This window comes from Solanum pennellii, chromosome 8 (genome assembly GCF_001406875.1).
Source record: "Solanum pennellii chromosome 8, SPENNV200".
NCBI lineage: Eukaryota > Viridiplantae > Streptophyta > Magnoliopsida > Solanales > Solanaceae > Solanum > Solanum pennellii.
Genome location: NC_028644.1, coordinates 55,321,537 through 55,345,778, shown reverse-complemented (window position 1 = coordinate 55,345,778; position 24,242 = coordinate 55,321,537). Strand labels below are relative to the sequence as shown.

Below are 24,242 nucleotides of genomic sequence, written 5' to 3'. Positions count from 1 at the left end.
AGGAACTTTGACAGCCTTTCATACCATGCTCTAGGAGCTTGTTTCAAACCATACAGAGCCTTATTCAATCTGAACACATGATCTGGTAGCTCAGCATCTTCAAACCTAGGAGGTTGTTTAACAAATACCTCCTCTTTCAGATCTCCATTCAGAAATGCACTTTTGACATCCATTTGATACAGCTTGAACCCCATGAATGCAGCAAAAGCTATTAAATTCTAATGGCCTCCATCCTGGCAACAGGTGCAAAAGTCTCATCATAGTCTATTCCTTCTTCTTGATTTTATCCTTGAACCACCAACCTGGATTTGTTTCTAGTGATCACTGCATTTTCATCAAGCTTGTTTCTGAAAACCCATCTGGTTCGTATCACTGTTCTGCCAGTAGGTCGAGGAACCAGGTACCACACCTTGCTTCTTTCAAACTGATGTTCTTCTTGCATTGAGTTGATCCAATCTGCATCACCTAATGCCTCTTTCACATTCTTAGGCTCAATAAATGATATGAATGCTAAAAATGCAGCTAGATTTCTTGTTTTTGATCTAGTGTGAATTCCAGAGTTCAAAGGAGAGATAAGATTATCAAGAGGATGTGATGAACTATGTTTCCATCCTGGTCTCAAAGTAGACTGGTTGAGCTGATCAACATGTTCTTCCTCTTCAAGGATGTCATTATTTTCTGGAGAGTTTGATGTACTCTGACTGAAATTCAGAATAGTACCAGGTACCTCATCACACTTTTCCACTTCATCAGCTTTTTCAGATAGACTATGATTATTATTATCATAGTCATTTTTCAACTGCTGTTCTGCATCATCTTCACTTCCTTCAATTTTCTGTGAATTGAACAGCTTGATAACCTCATCTTCATCATTTAATCCATTGCTTTTCAAATTTCCATCTTCATCAAATACAACATGAATGCTTTCTTCAATACATTGAGTTCTTTTGTTGAAGATTCTGTATGCTTTGCTTGATGAAGAATATCCAACAAACACTCCTTCATCACTTCTAGGATCAAATTTTCCCAGATCATCCTTTCCATTGTTCAGTACAAAACATCTGCAGCCAAATGCCCTAAGATAGCTCAACACAGGCTTTCTGTTGTTGAGCAACTCATAGGGGGTCTTATTCAAAATAGCCCTTATCAGACACCTGTTAGTAACATGACAAGCTGTGTTGACAGCTTCAGCCCAGAAACTTTGAGGAAGATTTGACTCAATGATCATGGTCCTGGCAATGTTCACCAAGGTTCTGTTTTTTCTTTCCACCACTCCATTTTGTTGAGGAGTTCTTGGAGCAGAAAAATTATGACTAATACCATTCTCCATGCAAAATTGATCCAGTTTTGAGTTCTCAAACTCAGTTCCATGATCAGATCTAATCCCACAAATCACTTGATTCAATTTAGTTTGAATCATTTTGAAGAACACTACCAATTCTTCAGGTGTCTCTGCTTTTGATCTTAGGAGTCTTGTCCATGTGTATCGTGAGTAATCATCAACTATCACCAGAATGTATTTCTTGCCATTTCTGCTTTGAACCTTCAAAGGTACACATAAGTCCATGTGTAACAGCTCCAGTACTCTTGATGAGGTCACTTGCTTCTTTGGCTTGAAGGATGATCTGATTTGTTTTCCTTTGACACAAGCTTCACATATTTTGTTTTCACAAAACTTCAACTTTGGCAGACCTCGGACCAGGTCCTTAGAAATCAGTTTATTCAATAAAGATGAGCTCACATGTCCTAGCCTGCGATGCCAAAGATCAGCATTTTCATTTTGAGCACTAAGACATGTCAGATCAGCTCCATGAGACGTTTCTAAGTTGGCCACATACATGTTTTTACTTCTAAAGGCAGTGAGAATCACTTTCTTTGTAGTTAGACTAACCACAGTGCACTTTTCAGAAGTAAACTTGACTTCATTTCCCTTGTCACAAATTTGAGACACACTCAAAAGACTGTACTTCAACCCATCAACATGATACACATTGTCAATTGATTCTTCAAGAGACTTTCCCACTTTACCAACTCCCAAAATGTACCCCTTCTTTCACATCACCAAAAGAGACACCTCCTCCCTGAAGTGTCTTGAGTGAGAGGAAATTTTTGATGTCACCAGTCATATGTTTAGAGCATCCACTGTCCATATACCAACATTGATTGTTGCTCCTCTCACTCACCTGCAACAAGAATCACTTGTTTAGCTTGGGAACCCATTTCAATTTGAGTTCCTAGAAGGCAGACAAAGGAGTGATCAGATTGTATCTAGTCCAATAGGGCAGTTTTTGAAACTTTCTAACAAAGGACTTTGGAGCAAAGACAGATTTTTCTTTGAAAATCTATCAGTTGAAACATGTTTTGGAGGACCAGGTCTCTCTTTTGATACTCTTTGCCTTTCAGTATAATTAGAGAGTATTTCATGAGAATTTCTCCAGCCAGCACACTCTCCCTTTAAATGCCCAGGTTTACCACAGTGAAGACAAAGCAGATTGTCAGACACAAACACATACTTACTGTGAGGGTTAAAGGGAGGAGTGATATTCAAACTTCCTAGACCTTTCTTATTGAAATTACTCTGATTTGTTGCACTTGACAGTAACTTAGAGGATTTTGTCCACTTAAGAGATTTTTCAAGTTCTTCCTTAAGTTTGACAATATCTTTTTCTAAGTTGTTGCTCTTCTCCAAAGCCAGTCCCAGATTTTTCTCAGTGGTTTTCAGTTTTTCTTAAGTTTCAACTTGTAAACCATTTGACCTTCCATTTAGCTTTTCAGCTTCTTCAGTTATCTGAGTCAACTGTTTTTTAAGTTCAGTGTTGTCAGACTCTAGAGACACCATTTCAACTTACATTTTTGACATTTTCTCCTCCAATTTAACCTTGTTTTCAGTTAAACTGTCAAGTTCAGCATTCATAATGTTTCTTTCAGAGGTTAACTCAATTACTGAATCAATCATAACATTTGCTAATGTTCTCAATTTTTTAAGAGAATAATTATTCAGATCATGTTTCATATCGAGAAGAGTTACCTTGTCATCCTCTTCTTCATTTTCTGTATGAGCCATGAAAGCAAACATTTCATTGAATATGGTTTCCTCTTCATGAACCGCCACCATAGACACATCATTTGGTTCATCAGGATCTTCTGAGTCACTTGAAGAGTCTCCCCGTGCAGCAAGAGCCTTTTTGACCAAATAGTCAGCAGCAGCTTTGTGATCATTTTTACTGAGTACCAGGTCCCTTCTCTTCTCTTTGTCACTTCTTGGTTTTTGATATTCCTTGTTTTCAGTTTTGAGTAAAGGACACTCTCTAATAAAGTGCCCAGCTTTTCCACACTTGTAGCAGCTATCATTTTGAGTAGCAGTTCGAGGACCATTTGTTCCTCTTCTAAAACCTTTGTTCTTTTTCACAATTTTTTGAAATCTATTGATAAGATAAGCCATATCATCATCACTGGAGTCTTCATCAGATATGTATTTCAGTATCAAGGACTTATCCTTTTTGACTTCCTTCTTTGACAAATCATGATTTCGATTCATCTCATGAGTCTTCAGATTTCCAATGAGAGCATCCATTGTCAGCACCTTCAGATCTTTAGCTTCAGTGATAGCATCAACCTTGCTTTCCCAGGACTTTGGAAGAATTCGAAGCACTTTCCTGACTTGCTTGCTCATACTAATAGGTTCCCCAAGACTTCTCAACTCATTGGTAATAGAGGACAATTTTGTAAACATCTCATGAATGGTTTCTCCTTATTTCATCTTGAAGTTTTCATACAAAGAGGTGAGAATATCAATCTTTGATTCTTTGACTTGTTCAGTTCCTTCATGAGCAGTTTTTAAACAATCCCAGATTTCCTTTGCAGACACGATTGAACTCATCAGGCCCTATCCCACAAACAAGAAGAGTTTTTGCCTTATAGCCTTTTTCTATCTTCTTCCTATCAGCTTCATCATATTTTTGTCTAGGCTTTGGAACAAGCCTGGTTTTCTCTCCATCCTTTTCTTCTATCATCGGAATAAGCGGTCCATCTAGTACGATATCCCATAGCTCACTGTCTTCAGCCATGAGGAAATCATGCATTCTAACTTTCCACCAACTGTAGAAATGTCCATTGAAATGAGGAGGTCTTGTTGAAGACTGACCTTCTTCTAGATTAAGTGGAGCAACCATTCTAGAACAGATATCACTTCCTTGGTGTTAACCAAATAGAGAGTGCCTGCTCTGATACCACTTGATAGAATATATGCCTTCACTTATCAGTCAATGGACCAGGTTCCTTGACACACTAACAAGTATGAACAGAAAGTAAATGCAGTTTAAACAACACAATGATTTTACGTGGAAACCTCCTTGCTTAAGGGAGTAAAACCACTACCTGTCTCACAGGATTTTCAATCGTTTTCACTAATCTTCACAAGCAAAAGTGAAACCCGATTACAACAAATGTGAGAAGAAGTTTTTAATCTCACGTTCAAGCAATAATCTCTATTGCTTGACAAGCCTAAGTAGAAGTAAATCTACCCACTAAGCTATCCCACCTAGACAACTTAGAATTTCAATACCACCCACTGATTCCTTTATAGATTCAGGAATAGTTTACAATGTAAGACCAAGAGAATATATTCTTAAAACAACTACGCTAAATGCTCCAGAGATTTCAGTTGTTGTCTGAATAATTCTGCCGTTTGATTTTCGATAGCCTTTGCAAGTGTTCTTGAAAATTGCTTTATCAAGTTGCAAGAACTAAGAAATAATGTTTAGGAAAGTGACTTTTATATGGACAAGTCACTTTCCTTAAACTCTTTGACATTGGTTGGAGAAGTCTGACTTTCTGACGCCGTTGGGAAATGTGCACCCACTTTCTGTACCTTCTCCAGCTGGCAGTCAATCGACTAGTCACATTGGGAACCTGGTACCTTTACTAGGTCCCTGAGTTTGTTTCATCTTCAAAACTCAAGTAAGATACCTGGTACCTTTACAAGGTCCCTGAGTTTGTCAAATCATCAAAACTGCAAATAACAAGGACCTAATCCTCCCTCAGGATCTGTTTCTAGATCTCATCAAAGATCTACAAGCAATCTCTATTGTGACTACTGCAATTGCAAAGGTCACATCAGAGTTACTTGTTATAAAATTCATGGTTATCCTCATGACTGGAAGGGTAAGAAGAGAACACCACCTGGATCTATTCATGCAGCTAATCTTGTGGATGCTAATGCTGGTACTGCTCAGCTGAGGCAGTACTCAGCAAATACTGGTCAAGGATCAACTCCCAGTGCTCTTGAATTTTCTAACATTGGTAGTTTCTCTCCTACTACCTCTCATGATCATATGTCCAAATTGCAATTTCCACTAGCTCATTTTGACCCACAGGTTCAACTTCATCCTCACTTCTCTCCAAAGCAGTATCAACAACTTTTACACATACTGGATCAAGAGAATGAGAAGGCAAAGGCCAACACCAACTGTGACAATTTTATGGCATCAGGTATGATGCATTGTTCTCCTCAATTTGCTAATGATAATAAGTGGATCATTGACTCTGGAGCTTCTCAACATATGGTTCACAATGAGAATTTGATCACACCACAAGTCTCTTTAGAGAATAATTCATGTAACAAATTTCATGTACATACTGGTGCACTTGCTCAGGTTACTCACATTGGTTCTTCTCAGGTCCTTGGAGTGACTGAGATTTTCAATGTTTTGCATATTCCTGCCTTTCATACAATTTGTTGTCGGTATCTAAACTAACAAAGGAGCTTAATTGTTGTGTCCTTTTCTATCCTAATTTTTGTGTATTTCAGGACCTCTCAAGTGGGACTATGAGGAGGACTGGCAAACTGGAGAATGATTTGTATGGTGTACATGTTGATCGTCAGCTGATCTCAGAAGTTTCATTGGAGTCTACACAGGATTCAGTTCATGTAGCTAATGCAGTTTCTGCTTCTAGGTCTTGTAGCTTAGATATGTCTCTTTAGCATCGGAGACTAGGGCATGTTCATTTCTCTGCTACCAGAAAACTTAGTTGTTTCAAACATTTTCCATCTAGTTCTTCTACCATTTGTATTGTATGTCCATTGGCTAAGCAAGTTAGACTACCATTTCTTTTGAGCAATACTTCTACTACTGCATGTTTTCAACTTTTGCATCCTGATGTTTGGGGTCCCTATAGAGTTCCTATTCATGATAAAAAGAGATATTTTCTTACTCTGGTTGATGGTTTATCAAGATATACATGTCTATTCCTGCTAAATTCCATGCTGAAGTCATTGTTGCTTTACCTTGGTTCTTTGCCATGGCGAAAAAAAAATTTCCACTAAGATCTGACAATGGGTGTGAGTTCTTCAACTCACAAGTCACTGGTTTACTGTATACTCTAGGTATTATCCATCAGAGTTAATGTACCTATACTCCTCAGCAAAATGTGATTGTGGAAAGAAAGCAGAGACATTTTAGATATGGCTAGGTCACTGAGATTTCAGGATGGTCTTCCCCTTCAGTTTTGGGGTGAATGCGTTCACACTAGTGGTTACCTAATACAAACTCCCATACACTATGCTACAAGAACAAACTTCTCATGATTTATTTCATAAAGTTCCCCCTGTACTTGATCATTTAAGGGTGTCTGAATGTCTTGTTTTTTCCACTGAGGTGAGAAAAGTTGACAAGTTTTCTCCTAGGTCAGTTTATGTTGTGTTTATTGGTTATTCTGCTCTCCAAAAGGGGTACAAGATTTATGCCTTAGCTACTAAAGAGTTCTTTATCAGCAGAGATGTGGTATTTAAAGAAGAAATATTCCCCTTCAAGCATATGAGCTCTACTTGTCCACCGTTTTCCTGTCCTGCAGTTCCTTGAAGAGACTCCCCTGCTGTTTTTGAGTCCAATCCTGCTGAGAACATTGCTGCCTCTACTTCATCTATAAGTGGATTTGATCCTTCTGATGAGAATGCATTAGGTGATCCTTGCTCTACTTCATTGACATCCTCTGAGAATGTTCCATTAAGAAGGTCTACTAGATCCACTAAGCCTCCTACATGGATGCAAGATTTCCTGACAGATCAGCCTAAAGCCTCCTACAAGTATCCTGTCTCCAATCATGTATCTTATTCTCATCTCACTGCTTCCTATGGTGCAGCCTTAGCTGCTTATTCCATCATCTCTGAGCCTACTTCTTTTGAAGAAGGTGTAGTCCAATCTAAGTGGGCTAAGGCTACGCAATCTGAAATTTCTGCTTTGGAGAATAATAATACTTGGAGCATCACTGACCTACCTCATGGCAAGCAACCTATTGGTTGTAAGTGGGTGTTCAAGGTGAAGTACTTAGCCTCATGTGTTGTTGAGAGATATAAGGCCAGACTAGTTGCTAAGGGGTTCAATCAGAATGAGGGTCTGGATTACACTGAGACTTTTTCTCCTGTGGCGAAGATGGTTACTGTCCAATCTGTCCTAGGTGTGGCTGCTGCTAAACATTGGTTATTTTTCAAATGGATGTGCACAATGCTTTCTTGCAAGGTTATCTTCCTAAGGATGTTTATATGGTTTTGCTACTAGTTTTTGCGACATGAGGGGTCTACAAAGTCTGCAAGCTGCAAAAATCTCTCTGTGGGCTCAAACAAGCACCTAGGCAATGGAATCTGAAGTTAACTTGTTAGTTTACAGAGAAGGAAAAACATAACAATGTGATCTTCTTTTGTTATTGAACAAGTAGGAACATTAGTGAAGAAAAAATTCATGAAAGAAAAACTATTTACTTCATTATAACATAGATATTTATATAGTTTACAAGTAAACTAACTCCTAAGGATAAGATTAAAAAACTAAGGATAAGGATAAGGATAAGATAGAATTTAACTGCTAACAGTAAATAACTACCCTACAATACAGAGAACTTGGACTGATGCAGTTCTTATGCATATTTCTAACACTCCTCCTTACTTTAAGAACTGCAAACACCAAGTTTTTGCCTGAGAAGTTGAAATTTATTTCCTGATAATGGTTTGGTGAAGATATCAGTCATCTACTCTTCGGTTTTGCAATAGAGCAGAATCACGTCACCGTTATTTTGCACTTTCCTCAAGAAGAAAAGCTTGATGTTGAAGCGTTTTGTTTTCCCATGAAATACGGGAGTATGAGAAATTACTTTTGCAGATTGATTGTCCACAAATACTTCAGTTCCCTTTGTCTGATTCATGTGCAGACCACCAAAATTTTTACTCAACCACAACGCTTGATTCACTGTTGTTGTTGCAGCCACAAATTCCGCCTCTGCAGTGGATTGAGCCACAATGTCCTCCTTTTTTGAGCACCACGAAAACATTCCTGAGCCAAGACTGAAACAATATCCAGATGTGCTCTTCATATCCTCTGCGGATCCAGCCCAACCACTATCAGAATACCCAAGTAGTTTCAGATCTATTTTTTTCTGAAACTTGACACCATAATTTATGGTTCCTTTGATGTATCTGACAACTCGTTTTGCTGCTTTTAGATGCACCTCACTAGCACAATGCACGAACCTCGATAGAATGCTTAAAACCTAAAAATATCAGGTCTTGTAGCTGTGAGATACATCAAACAACCGACTAAGCATTTGACGTACGTTTCCTCCACTTTCTCTGTTCCGTCATTCTTGCTTAGTTTCTCTTTTTTGTTCATAGGAGTACTCATCCCCTTGAAATCTTCCATGTTGAACATCTTGAGAATTTCATTAGCATATTTCTTATGGCAAATGAAAACTTCATCCTGTCCCTGCTTGATTTCCATAACAAGAAAATAAGACACTAGACCAAGATCAGTCATCTCAAAGGCTTGCATCATTTCTTGCTTGAAATCTTCGATATGCCTTGTATTGCTTCCTGTAATTAGTACATCATCCACATATATAGACACAACAAGAATATCAATGCCATGATGTTTAACATAAAGAGTAGATTCTGATAGACTCTTTTCAAAGCCTAAGCCAGGTAAATGGTCATCTATTCGATGATACCAGGCCCTTGGTGCCTGTTTAAGTCCATAACATGTCTTTCTTAACCTATAAACTTTGTCCTCATTTCCTTTCTTCACCAAGCCTTCAGGTTGCTCAACATAAATTTCTTCTTGTAGAAAGCCATTAAGGAATGTTGATTTGACATCTATCTGATACACTTTCCAACCCAACTGTGCAGCAAGAGCAAGAAGTAACCTGATCGTGTCAACCCTAGCTACTGGTGCAAATGTATCCTGATGATGAATTCTTGCTTCTCTCTCTTACTCCACTTTCTTGTGGAGTATAGGGAGTAGTAAGCTGATGATGAATTCCTGCTTCCTCACATAACATGTCGAACTGGTAAAACGTGTATTCCTTTCCATTATCTGTTCTTACTGACTGAATTTTACAGTTGACTTCATTTTCTACTTTTTCTTTGAACTTTCGAAAAATATTAGAAGCCTTTGACTTATGCTTGAGTAAATAAATCCAGCACATGCGGGTTAGATCATCTACAAAAATGATATGGTAAAGACTACCTTTTAGTGAAGGAGTCCTCTGAGGTCCTGTTATTTGCAATTTGTTCGAGGCTCTCCAAGTTGTCTTTGGAAATGGAAGTCTGTTTTGTTTTCCATTTTGACACGCAAGACACAACAATATGATCTTCTTTTATTATTGAACAAGTAGGAACATTAGTGAAGAAAAAATTTATGAAAGCAAAATTACTTACTTCATTACAACACAGATATTTTTATAGAGTTTACAAGTAAACCAACTCCTAAGGATAAGATTAAAAAAAATAAGGATAAGGATAAGGATAAGATAGAATTTAACTACCAAATAGTAAATAACTGCCCTACAATATAGAGAACTTGGACTGATGCAGTTCTTATGCATATTTCTAACATAAATGAAGCATTAGTTCAGTTGGGATTTGTTCAAAGCAATTGTGATTACTCATTGTTTACTAGAACAATAGAAAAAGAATTGGAGGTGGTTCTTGTGTATGTAGATGATCTTCTAGTAACTGGTAGTTGTAGCAGGTTGATTGAACAGACTAGAGATGATCTAAAACTCAAGTTCAAGATGAAAGATTCGGGAGAATTACAGTTTTTTCTTTGTACGAAAAAAGGCCTAAAATACCCTCGAAGTATTGAAAATGGTACAAAATTACCCTCCATCCACCTATTAGCTCCAAAATGCCCTTCTCATCCATCTATTGGCTCCAAAATACCCGTTTCATCCACCTATTGGCTCCAAAATACCCTTCTCATCCACCTTTGGACTCAAAATTGACCACTTATTTAACGGTTTTAAAATTAAATTGTTTAAGTATTTTTTAAAATACTTGGCGCTCAACTATTGGTTATAGTTTAATTTATTAATATGATTTTTATCCAACCCACTACCCACTCATTATTAACTAAACTCCACCCAATTAATAAATTAATTATAATATTAAAATTGTCATAAACACTATTAAAACACGATAAAATTATAGATTCCTGAAAATGACATCCAAAATTATTCGAGTCAGAATCGAAGCCCCAATTAAATTTAAGTTGAACCACTTATTTAGGAGGATACTTTCAATAGGATTCTCTTTCAAGTTTGAATTCGAAATTTATGATTACTATATCCCGAATTAATTTGTTTTAAAACCTTTAATATATTATTTTAAAAAAAAAAGTAATCTATGAAGTAACATCGCATAATTGAGATGAAAGAATAATTAAGATGAACATAGTCAAACTTTTAAGTTTATCGGTAATTTTTATTTAGACACTTGAATGTATGATAATTTACTTCTATAGATATTTTCACCTCAAATTTTTAAAAACACTCATTGCCAGTAGCTTTTCTGTTGTTACATTAGTAATGTGACGGGTTTATTAATTTTTTGGTGTTTAATTAGTAATAAGTGGTAGTGGATTGATTTATAAATTATACTGATAAGTTAAATTATAACAAATAGTTGAGTGCCACATATTTAAAAAAATATATAAATAGTTTAAATTTAAAACCGTTAAATAAGTGGTCAATTTTCAACCCGAAGGTGGATGACAAGGGTATTTTGGAGCCAATAGGTGGGTGGAAAGGTTATTTTGGAGCCAATAGGTGGATGGAGGGTAATTTTGTACCATTTCAATACTTCGAGGGTATTTTAGACCCTTTTCTGTTCTTGGTATTGAGTTTGCTAGGACCAAGGAGGAATATGTGATGAATCAACTCAAGTATGCTTTAAAACTAATCTCTGAAATGGAATTAAGTGGTGCAAAACCAGTTCATACACCAATGGATCCTAATGTAAGGCTGACATCTATTGAGTATGATAAACATGTACATGGATCAGAAGTTACTTCAATAGATAAACCTTTGAAGTATATTGGAAGATATCAAAGGTTAGTGGGTAGGCTGTTATATCTAACAATGACCAGAGTAGACATATCCTTTGCAGTACAAGTCTTGAGTCGGTCTATGCATGCCCCAAAAGAGTCTCACATGGAAGCAACTCTTACCATCGTTAAATACATTAAAATAATATCTCCTGGTCTAGGTTTTTTTATGTCTGCTGAAAGTTAAACATTCCTTACAGCGACTCTGATTGGGGTACTTGTCACAAACAAGGAGGTCTGTAACATATTATTTGGTGAAGTTTGGAGATGCACTCATACCATGGAAATCTATGAAACAAGAGACAGTAGCAAGGAGTTCTGCTGAAGCTGAATTCAGGAGTATGGCATCAGCAGTAGCAGAGATCACTTGGCTTATTGGTCTATACAAGGAGCTAGTGGTAAACATCAAGCAGCCAGTTCAACTCTATTGTGACTGTAAGGCTGCAATCCAAATTGCATCCAATCCTATTTTTAATGAGAGGACCAAGCATTTTGACATTGATTGTCACTTTGTTAGAGAAAAACTACAACAAAAAATGATCAAGACTAATCATGTATCAACAAGAGATCAGTTGGCTGGCCTACTTACTAAAGGATTATGGAAAGCAACACATCTACACCTATTGTCCAAGCTGGGGATAAAAGATTTGTTTCAGCCACCAGCTTGAGGAGGGGTGTCATGAAGCAAGGAGTTAGTGTAGTATTAGCTATAGAATTTGTTAATATGTGTAATTAGTAAAAGTAGTTACAACTAACTATAGCTAAGTTAAGTCTACCAGTTTGGTTAAAAGCTTAAATGTGATGTTATTATAAATAGAGTACATACAATCAAAGATGTACAATTTTCATTCATTGTGATTTAGAAGCTCAATATAGATTTATTTCTCTCTTCACCTCAATTACTGAATCTCCATTACTGATTCTAACACACATAAACCAGAGGAGAACAATAAGAAAGGTGTACATTTCCTAGGTCATCGAATGAAGTTTATTACCGGCACTGCTCTTCTATGTGCTTTTTGAGTGACGGAATTGCAAATGCCAGTAACTTTGCAGGCACTATATTTTTGTGTTTTGTATAGAGAAAGGGAGCCCCAGCCACAACCAACATCAAGTACAGTGTGTCCATCTTTCAACTGCTGACCTTTCACAATATAATTCCATCATTGCTTTTTCAGCATTCTCTAAAGTGCTCAATAGATTAACTTACTCCTTAAAATTGAGGAAAATGGCTTCCCCAATAGAACTAGAAAAATAAGTTACATAAATAATATCATTTGTCTCCTCTCCAACCCCACCCCCCACCTTCACTCCTTGACCATCTCACCACCTCCACTCTCCATTCATATCTGCCTCAATAAGTTAATAATGTTTGCTAGATAATGTATAAATACGTTTGCGATAATATTTTCTCGCTTATTTATCAAACACTAGAAAATAATTAGAAGACCTGTTCTTTATTTTCTAGATAATCATTTTTCATGGAAGGCCATTTTACTTCATACCAAACACTAGTTTTCCATAATAGTGCTCCGCATGTGTTTTACAATTTTAGGATCGTTTGATTATTAGTTACAGTTATGTAGACATTAGTTATATAAATATTAATTATGCAACATAAATTATGTGGATATTTTTATGTGGAATTTAATCATGTTGAAATTACCATGCATAAACTATTGTTTATTGAATATTTAATTTGTTGTAAATTTATACGTATTTTACAAACGAATAACCAACCAAATTAGATTGACTCAATTGGTTTATTGTGTTTATATATTAATAAATTTTTATTTATTTATTTATATATTCAGTCGTTTAAAAAGATGAAGCCTTAATCATTAGTTCAATGCTCAGATCTAAAGACAAGATCCTAATCATTCAATTCAGACGTTGTAATGTTAATGAAAAGAAATGAGGTCTATTTGTGTCACATAGTAATATTTATATGTAATATATTAGTAGTTTCGAATTAATGTGGAAAGGATACCCAAAATATGTCTTGTAAGTAGAGCTTCAAGGAAAAACGAAAAAGAATAGTATTAATTTTTTATCATAATTATAATTTATATGGTTCATTTTTCTTATTAATTTGAATAAAAAAATATATTTTTGTATCTTAATAATTTAATTTTAGAATATACACGTCACTATAATGTTTATGGCTCACTTTAGATCATAAATTTTTAATATTTAAAAAAAACAAGATTTTGTGCTAACTTCATTATATCAAATAAATTGAAACATGGAAAATATAATTATCTTTTTTTTTTGTGTGTGTGTGTGATGTTTATGGCTCATTTTAGATCATAAATTTTTAATATTTGTGTGTGTGTGTGTGTCCGCGCGCGTGTGTGCGCGTGTGCACGTGTGTGTGTGTGTGTGTGTGTGTGTGTGAGAGAGAGAGAGAGAGAGAGAGAGAGAGAAATCACATAGCATTGGGTTAATTCGTCCACGCGCCAATCATGATTTATTTCAGCGAATTTAAGTTCTTAAAGCTTAGAAATAAAATTCTTGATGGGTTTGTTGAAGTTCCATTAGATCCTTGTTTTGTTGAATTCGTTGAGGAGTTATTTCATTCTAATCTATGATTTTAGGTTCATTTATAAGTAGAATCTAATTTATTTTGAACATTTAATTGATTCTAAGTGTTTGGTGAAAGAACCCGTAGAGTTTAGAGGTTTAGAGATGAAGAATAAAGAAGAAATTTCGTCGAAAGATATTTGATATCAGTGGCGCGTCACGCTCCCACCTCCCAGATTTGAAAATTTTAGCTTCGCGTCGCGGAGTTGACACGAGGTGTTCTGCCTCAAAAGTCTTTTTCAAAATCAAATTTTAAAAGCTTCTCCACGTCATGGATCCACCTTCAAATATTGATTTTCCGTCTCTCCTCATGTCTAGCTATCTAGAGTCATTATATTCCTAAACATCATGAGATCTTTTCAATCACAAATCATAATCCTTGAATCCATAATTCAATCCAAGGATCAGTTAAGAGTCAAGTCAAGAGAAGTTAAGAATCAAAGTCAAGAAAAGTCAAGGGTCAAGTTAATAGAATTTTCTAAAAAAAGTTTTACAAAACTCTTTCACAAATGTTTTAACTTTGTTTTAAGACTTAAATTTTTAGTTCAGTAGATAGTAAAGTTGAACTTCGTTTCTTCAAAGAAGTTTATGGTGACTATGTATTCCAAAGAGATTTAAAATGTTTTCACATTTAAATAAGAACGGAAAGTGAGATTTGCAAAGAGCTTTCTAGCTACTTTTCATAAAAGAGTAATCACTTTCTAAATGAAGCAACAAAAGAAACTAAGATTTCCAAAATAGTCTTTGAGTCAAGTTTTTGGGCACTAATCTCGAAGTACAGAAGAAGTATGTTTTTAAACATAAAGAGATACTATTATATATTATTTTTCGGAGTATTATTGAGCACAAATATAGGGAAGAGTTCAAACAACTATCAACCCCCATAAATCATGTAACTATCATGGGTAGAAAAGGGTCATACTTTTTAGATAAATCATTTTCACAATACACTAGTGGATCCACTTAGTAGTTCAGGTTCTATACCGATGGTAAGGTATAGGATGGTCCTTGGCAATGTGAGGTAACACGTTGTACCATCACTTAGGCTCATAGTGATAGTTGTCGATTAGAGAAACTCCAAACAACAGTAATTGCATGGTTCTTGAAGGGGTTCTGCCGATTATGAATAGGGGTATGGGACTTCATTCATGCATTGTACAAGTAGACTTTGAGAGGGAGCATGATACGTCTTTTATGATATTATGATTATGAGTTGACATCATATTTTAAATAGTTTTCCTTTTTTTTTATATTGCACTTTTTTTTAAACTGCATTATAATAACATGAGTTCAGTTAAGTATTCATGAGTTGAGATGAGTCAAGGTAAGTGTTTCTTTCAGAAGCTCTTTCAAGCCTATGTTGTTTTAGCATTCCAACTCACATACTCGCACATTCAATTACTGATGTCAATTGGCCTGCATCGTCTCATGATGCAGACACATGTAACTAGGATCGGCATTCCAGCGCACCGTTGATCGCAGTTCAAAGTCAATCGGTGAACCTACTTGCATTCCAGAGGATCTATTTTCATTGTTTTCTAGTTACTTTATTACGATTTTGTGGGATTTTTCCCAACATCCATCTCAGTTGTTTTAGAGGCTTCATAGACAATCAAATGTTAGTCCTTTGAGTCTTTTCATTATCATTTCTTATTGTTAAGACTTAGGTTGCCACTTTTGTCCAAGTTGAATGCTTAACCTGTAAGCATTCTCAGTTATTTTAGTATTCAGTTACGTGCTATTGATCTTTACGAATATGCATATTTTCTTCCGCTAAGTTAAGTAAGTCAGGCCAAGGGTTTGCTTGGGGCCAACAATGATTTTGAATGTCAGTCCCGTCCAGGGTGTAGGCTTGAGGCATGACAATAAAAAATCGAAAAATCTAAATCGAATAGTGCAAAATCAAACCGAAAAGTCAAATGCACACCCCTACTTTGTAATTACTTAATGCAACAATTATGAGAAAGTCCAAAATATCATGTTTTATTAGGAAATAGGAAATAGGAAAAGGCTATGCTATACGCCTCAATTTTGCGATATATAGTTAATATATTTCTTATGCGATATACATCTCAATTATTATGATATTTATTATTTTGATTATCAAATTTATTTTTTGATGTGTTTTCTTGTAAAAGATATTATAGTTGTCCAATTTTTCTTATATATATATATATATATATATATATATATATATATATATAATCGCAAAAAATTAGTTTAAAATTTGTTTTCTTACTATTTCCTCTTTTTTAATTTCACTCACACTTTTTTTTTATTTCTTATACTTTTACACTTAAAATGAATGAAAAAATTAAATAAGAATAAGAAGCTCCATAATGATAAACAAATAAATCTATAATAGTGATATTTAAAACCCATATTAGCCGTTGATTAAAAATTATGTGTGAGAAATTAAATATATCTTGAACTTTGATAGAAGAATCGTATATATCACACTATAGATCTTTAAATTAATGTTTTCACATCTACATGAAAATGGCATATGGGAAACATTTTTGTAATTGTACGGATATATGTAAGCCACTTTTATAATAGGGAAAAGGCTCAAATATGTGATCAACCTTTCAAAAAAAANCTTTTTATAGCACATCATATGCTAGAATATTAGTTCATATATATATATATATATATATATATATATATATATATATATATAATCGCAAAAAATTAGTTTAAAATTTGTTTTCTTACTATTTCCTCTTTTTTAATTTCACTCACACTTTTTTTTTATTTCTTATACTTTTACACTTAAAATGAATGAAAAAATTAAATAAGAATAAGAAGCTCCATAATGATAAACAAATAAATCTATAATAGTGATATTTAAAACCCATATTAGCCGTTGATTAAAAATTATGTGTGAGAAATTAAATATATCTTGAACTTTGATAGAAGAATCGTATATATCACACTATAGATCTTTAAATTAATGTTTTCACATCTACATGAAAATGGCATATGGGAAACATTTTTGTAATTGTACGGATATATGTAAGCCACTTTTATAATAGGGAAAAGGCTCAAATATGTGATCAACCTTTCAAAAAAAAACTCATTTATGTCATCCGTTTAAAGTTTCGTTCATCTATGTCATTGTTGTTAAATAAAAGATTTATCCATGCCATTTTATTAACTCCAAAACCACTTTTTACACCAGCAACAAGGTTTAACACTTTTCAATTGAAGTTTTTGGATCAAATGTACTATTTTTGCTTCTTCTTCCTTAAGAACACATGAAGAACATAAATAACTCCCAAATTTTCAACATATTCAATTCTCCACGAAATCATCTCAAATTTTGACTACATCATTAATTTCTTTTTTTGAAAAAACAAATTTCTTAAATCATTTGAGCAAGAGTATAAAAAATTAACCCGTATTTAAAAAAAAAAGTATTCCAAAAAAACAAAAATTAGTCCCAAAATTTCAAAATTTTGCTTTGATTGATGTTTTTGTAGATTTTTTTTTTACATCAGATCTTTGTTTCATACTGTTTTTTGAATCAATATTCACAATTTCTAATGATTTGAAGTTGTGCGGAAAATTCTACCATAAAATAATATTGAAGTTTGAAACTTTGAAGAATTTTAAAGTGGAACTTGTTGAGTTAAGTTGAATTCAAACTCAAAAGATACTGAATTTTGATACCTAACTCGGAAGGAAACTACTCTTGAAATTTGAGATAAATTCGTAAAAAATTAAAGAAGTTTGAAATTTGGGAAACTGTGAATGCTTTTTTATGTGTTATTAAGGAAGAAAAAGCAAAAAAAAAGTACATTAGATTCAAAAACTCCAATTAAAAAGTATTAAAAGTTGCTTGGAATTTAATAAATGATTTTACAGAATGGGAGTTAAAAAAAATGGCATGAATAAGTTTTTCTCAATAACAATGATATAAATGAATCAAAATTTTAACGATTAACATAAATTAACTTTTTTTTTGAAAATTTGATGACATATTTGAATATTTTTTCTTTATAATAATAAAGAAAAATATGAGTGTCTTTTATAATGAGACACTAAATTACAAAGTTAAAGAATATATTAGCGAGAGATATACCAATTCTAAATCAAAAAGTTGAGGAATATGATCATATACTCTTTTTGTTTCTAAAATTTGCACAAAATAATCTTTATTTTCACAAGAAAAAAAATATTTTAAAATTAAATTTATGTTTAACCATGAATACACATTAGAGTAACTGTTGACTTAATTTTCATAAATAATTTAGAATAAGTAAAACTGAGTTTTGATATTTAGAAAATACATATATAGAGAAGGTGCGTACAGTGCACAAACTGGAGAAGGTCAGAGAGTTGCAGCTCAGAGGATGGCTTATAACCGGAGCGAAGCCGGCCAGCTAAGAGCAGCCGTATCAGCCGCCGTATAACAGTGTTCGGCAAGAGGTCGCGCTCTAGCAAAGCTATCATCAGCCGCACCGTAGCATCGTAAGGCTTCTGCACTATCGCATCCATTTTTTATTTTTTATTTTCCCTGCTCTGCTTAAGCATAAGGAAAAATCGTATGAACTTTTTCTTTATCATAGATTAATAGTGCAAAGGGCTGTCCCTTTTGGTAATTTACAATGTCTTTTTTACGTTTAGTTTTACTTGTCGTATTTAAATTTAGCCACTAATAATTGATAATGATTAGTTTACCACATTACTCCTACTAATTAATTTTGAAATATAAGTAATTAATGTTGGGAATAAAATATGAAAATAATAATTATATCTTCTTTATATGTTAAAAAATAAGGAATAATTTTTTTAAAAAATAATGAATAAGTAAAAATGAACAAAGTGTTAAGAAATAACTAGAAGTACATGACTTGGAAAAATGCGGAGAGATTAAAATATGGGAAATTAAGCTGTCACCAATAATGTTGGAGTTCAAATAACAAACCAACTAAATTATTAAAATTTCCCCACTTTTAAAAATACATAGTTATCTTGCTTTGGAGTTTAAGAAGAAAAAACTTTATTTTTAAAATTTATGATTCAAAATAAATCATAGATTTTTATGCGATCATAATTTGTGTGTCAACTTAAGGGTCAAACCAATGAAGCAATGACTTTGGGCCCTCAAACTTTAAGATCTTATTTTTTACTTGATATTTCCTCAATGTATTTTGGCAAAAAAATTAGGTTGCATCTGCGCAAAAGCAGATTTTGAGGCTTGTTTTAGTTTCTTAATAAAGAAAAATCAACACATGCATGCGATGTGTTTAAATTTATAGTTCATTTTACTTTATTAAGTCACATAATAATGCATTTTTCATTGCCTTGTTGTAAACACCCAGTGCTGATAAGTTTTTTCCAAAAAATATATTAATATTTTCTTAAATTTGACAGCAAAATTTAGTCAAACATTTTAACTACATAGATATTTAAATATCCTTCACAATTTTCAAGTGATTTGAATATCCCGTTAAGGGATGATATGACACACTCACTATTGTAAAAGTATGTGAAAAATTATAAAATTCTACCCATGACATTTTATTACTTACTAATTGCAATGACCTGATCCGTTATTACTCAAGGGCATCTCGTGTGAAACACAAAATTTTTTGAAAATACGGTACAAAATTTTTAAAAACTTGAGCACATAACAAAACTGAACCTTTTGAAAAATTGGTTGGGTTAATGATAACCCGCCATAGCGCCTGCACAAACGATGCAACCGGACGATGAATATCCAACAACCTATTTATACGACTTCTTCTTGCTTTTCTCTCACTTTTGAAGGAGAAAATAAACGAGAGCTACTCCAAAAATACTCCAAAGACACCCGAGGCAAAGAAGCAATGCAAGGGAAGGATTACAAAGCAAGGGTGGTGAAAAACTAAGAAATTTTGGTGCCTATTCGCCACGGTTTGGTCTCATGAAGTCGGGAATTCATGGGCATGGTTCATCAGCTGATTCTTGGATCCCAGATAGACTAATTTTCCTTAACCTGAATAGTAAGATCCGTTTTACGACATCATGATGTTCGAAGATTGTATGCATATGCCTTCGGACACAAAATCTGAATGGTTAAAAAATGTTGTTATTGTTGTTATGGTGGGAGATAAGATAATGACTAGGGGTGGTTCTCTAGTTCTTGACTGTAATCTTGAGTGTTTCTGGTAGGGGTGGTTTTGTATAATTATAAGGTTCAGAGTTATAAAATTATAATTATAAGGTTCAGAGTTATAAAATTGCTTGGTTATGACCTGTTTTGGGACTTGTGGTAATCAAAGGGAACAATTATGTACTCATAATAGGCTCCATGTGGGGCCATTATAATACTGATAGGTTTGTGTTGTCCAAAATATGTTTGTATGTCTGTCCACTACTTTATAGTATCACTTATGCAATGCATATTGAGAAAACTAAGGGATAAATAATGACATCGTACTAATAATATCATGCAATGAACCTCTCTATGCGACTTTTGTTTTCAAGTGTTATTATTCATTGTGCATTTTGTTTGTGTATGATTGTTCGTGATTATTGGTTTGCTCGAGTACCATGCTGGTGCAAGAACATTAATGGTTGACTTGTATACCATGTTTGGTATAAATATTACTCCCTGCGTTTCAAAAAGGATGACCTAATTTGACTTGAAACAGAGTTTAAGAAAAGAAAGAAGACTTTTTAATCTTGTGGTTCTAAATTAAAGTTATGTAAAACGTACCAAAATGCCCTTTAATCTTGTGGTCTTAACATTCCATGTGGAAAGTTAAAGTTAAAGTGTTGCCAAAAAAGAAAAAGGGATCATTCTTTTTTAAACCGACAAAAAAAGAAATAGGGACATTCTCTTTGAAACGCAGGGAGTAAATTTGATGTCTTGAGTACCACACCGGTACACTAACAGTTTGTGTGTGGATTTTTTGAGAGAATTAGTTGTGTACATTGTGGTTATGTGAAACATATTTATAATGTGATGTATATATGTATGTTAGATCCTTGAATGGTCTAAGTTACTTGAAAAGGTAAATTGATCTCACTTGTGGCTTGTATGTTATCATGTAAAACATGTCACATGTTAATTTTAAGTTGTGTAAGGACCAGAAGTCCAAACTACATTATACTTGTAATTATAGCGGTTGTTATTTTTTTATTGAAATGGTAATTTCTAAGTCAGGCAGATGACCAGGAATCTGGTGTATGATTTAAATATTAAGACTAGTTATGATTGTTTAATGTCTAAAACATATATGATAATAGGGATAAGAGTCAAGATGGATGAGTTGGTCCATGACGTCAATTTCATGTACTATTCCAAAAGGGTTAGGTTGTTGGCATGATAACTTGAGAGAAAGTAGTTTGTGGTAACAAAGTGTCGCGCCCCATTTTCGCGGAAAACGGGTTTTGTGCACGACCTAACAACTCTTTTGGGATTTTTGAGTTTTGGAGTCGCCACCTAACGAATTAAGGCGCGTTAGGGCACCTATCTAACCTAACTAAGTCTAACTAAGGTCAACGGGCCAGAGATTAGGGTAAGATTTCAAATTACCTCGAGGGGAAGGTGTTAGGCATCCCTCGAGATCCACAAGTGTGGGTCCCGGCCGTATCTCATGCAATCTATGTGGGGGTACAAGTAGCAATCAAGGTCGTTTAATTTATTAATTTATTTAATCTTACTAAATGATAACAATTAATACTATTAATTTAAGCATGCAACGCTAGGTGATGGCAATAAATAAACAATCAAGTTTTATTTAAGCATGAGACTAAGTTATAAACAAAATTATTAATATGTGAGAAAGTAAGGTTTTGAAAATTAAGCAAGTTTTGAATATGAATTTTTTATTTTAAAAAATGTTTGTTTCTTTATAGGGATGATGCCACGATATTATTGATCGTGCTCCTCCACCATAGAAACAATTTTGATTTGAGGTCGGTATAAAAAATAGTTATGTTTTGAAAAATGATTTAAAAGATTTAGTTCACACGTAGGCACATAAACATTTACATATAAATGCACATAATTCTTTTTGAAATTCATGGGTAGGTGGTACTTCCGAGGATGCGTCGGGTTTAAAAATTGGAACTAGACCTCGTAGTTCCTTTGACTTTCCCACTAACGATAGGTTAGGAGATAGTGCTTATAATTTATTTTCAAAATAAACAATGTCAAAATCAATCCAAAATTTTAAAGGAAGATTGAATAATGACTTTTTAAGAAAATTACAAGGTTTTGATATGAAATATTTTTAAAGCCAAGTTAAATGCATGAAATGATTCTAATTTAGTATTATTTTAAGAAAATAACATATTGCAAGGAATGCGGAAATCTTCAAGAAAACGAATGGGATTACTCATGAAATAATATTAACTAATTTTGGGGGGAGGGCACAAATATGCACAAACAAGTTCTATTTTTTTTGTGGATATGTTAAGAGTTTATTTACAAGCCTATAGACATGATTTCTAGGTGTTCAAAAAAAATAACATATATATGCCTAATTTTGTAAATTTAAATGTTATGAACAAATTAAACCTTAGACATGGTTTCTGCATGACAAGATGATGCTAAAATTATAACATTATTAAAAACACCTAATCGGCCTATTAAATTACTATGATTTGCTTTTAACATTAACGGAATCTAGTTTATTATTTTTAGACTTTATTAACAAAAGTGTCAAGCAAATTGAAAATTGATTAGATTATAACACCTATAAACATTAAATCTAGGTGGTTAAAGACAAACCTATAGGCATGATTTCTAAAAAATATAACGAACAAATAAGCATATAAATCCCCCTCCCCTAGACGACCCCCAAATAAATTTATTATATGATCGTTAGGGTTACAATTGTTACAACATTCGAATAAATAAAATAGCGAAAAAAAAAAAAAAATATATAGATATATATATACATTCAAACAAATAAATAAATCCTTCTTCAGTTAATCTTCAACTTGAACTTCAAATATGAAACCTGTCAAAGTAATTAAATAACTACACAAGTAATCACACTTGTTAGTTAAGGTGAGACAATATGCAATCGTTTAATGACGAATTCTACATACAAAACAATAGCTTACACAAATTGTGAATGTAAAGATAGTGTGAATGTTAAGAATACTAACCCGTTAAGCAAAACGAATTGATTCAACCTTTACTCGAACAAAGTAATAAGATAGCAAAGAAGAACCCTTGAATAATTACCGGAATATTAATGTTTTGTTAAGTAGCAAGAGAGCAAATGAGAGAAGGGAGAATGATGAGAGAGTTTTGATTGAGAGTGAATGAGTGTATNTATTTACCGGAATATTAATGTGTTGTTAAAGTAGCAAGAGAGCAATGAGAGAAGGAAAAGTGATGAGAGAATTTTTGGTTGAGAGTGAATGAGTGTGTCTATTAATGAATAAAAGGAGTCTCTTTATTATAGTAGAGGAGGGGGGAACAAATAAGGGAAATAAATATTTCAAGGAATCAATCATAATATATTGTTTTCCTTATTATAAAAGAGGACCAAATCAGAAAAATTTTAAAAATTTCATTACCAAATATATACAAGTAGGAATAAATTAATATGGAGTAATATTTATTCACAAAGAAAAAATTTAAAATAAGAAATATTTTAAATTATTTTCAGTTCAATCAAATATAGCTTTTCCTAAAATAAAACAAGTAAGAACCAATTCAACTTGAATTAAGCCAATTATGATCAATTAACAATAACCAACAAATAATGAGGAAAACTTGTCTTACAAAGAGACACAAAATCGTTCCAAATTAGCACAAAACCATAAAATCTCCTTAGTATTGATTAACCAATATTATACAAATCAGACAAGCAAGAAACTTTAATTTTGCTACCATAGATAAAGAGAATTTAAAAGTAACGGGATCACCAACCCATTTATGCTTTTCTTGCCAAACCAATGTCGGTACAATGTATGCAAACGAGTCATAATTATTCAGAACTATTACGACAAACTAGAATCAGATCAAAATATCATAGCATATGCCTTCTTAACACAAAAACATCAAGGAATAATTCACTAAATCAGCAGAATAAACCAGCAATTCAGTTATAATTTAAACATTTTATCAACAAAATTATGACAAGTATAACGAACAAAGTTAAAATATTGACAAGAATCATAAGATAAACAAATCGAATAGTAATAGAATGAAGAATATACCGCGACGGATCTGTTGAGATCCGTCTAAAAATGACCTCCGAAACTTTGAACTACGCCGGAGTTTATTGTCGCAGTCGTTGGAGCTCGCCGGTTGCTGCTGGTTGTTGCGGCTCACGA

At 33.6% G+C, this 24,242-nt stretch overlaps 1 long non-coding RNA gene and 1 pseudogene across 1 annotated transcript; both read right to left on the bottom strand.

Annotated features, from left to right (window-relative positions):
• LOC107027724 overlaps positions 1 to 18,452 on the bottom strand; it is a 46,276-nt pseudogene extending 27,824 nt beyond the window's left edge.
• A 3,063-nt stretch (positions 18,453 to 21,515) lies between these two features.
• On the bottom strand, positions 21,516 to 23,234 carry LOC114078319. Its single transcript, XR_003579933.1, has 2 exons — positions 23,143 to 23,234; positions 21,516 to 22,912 (listed from the first exon to the last, which is right to left on the bottom strand). It is a non-coding gene; the product is annotated as an uncharacterized LOC114078319 (long non-coding RNA).
• Between the last annotated feature and the right edge of the window lie 1,008 nt (positions 23,235 to 24,242).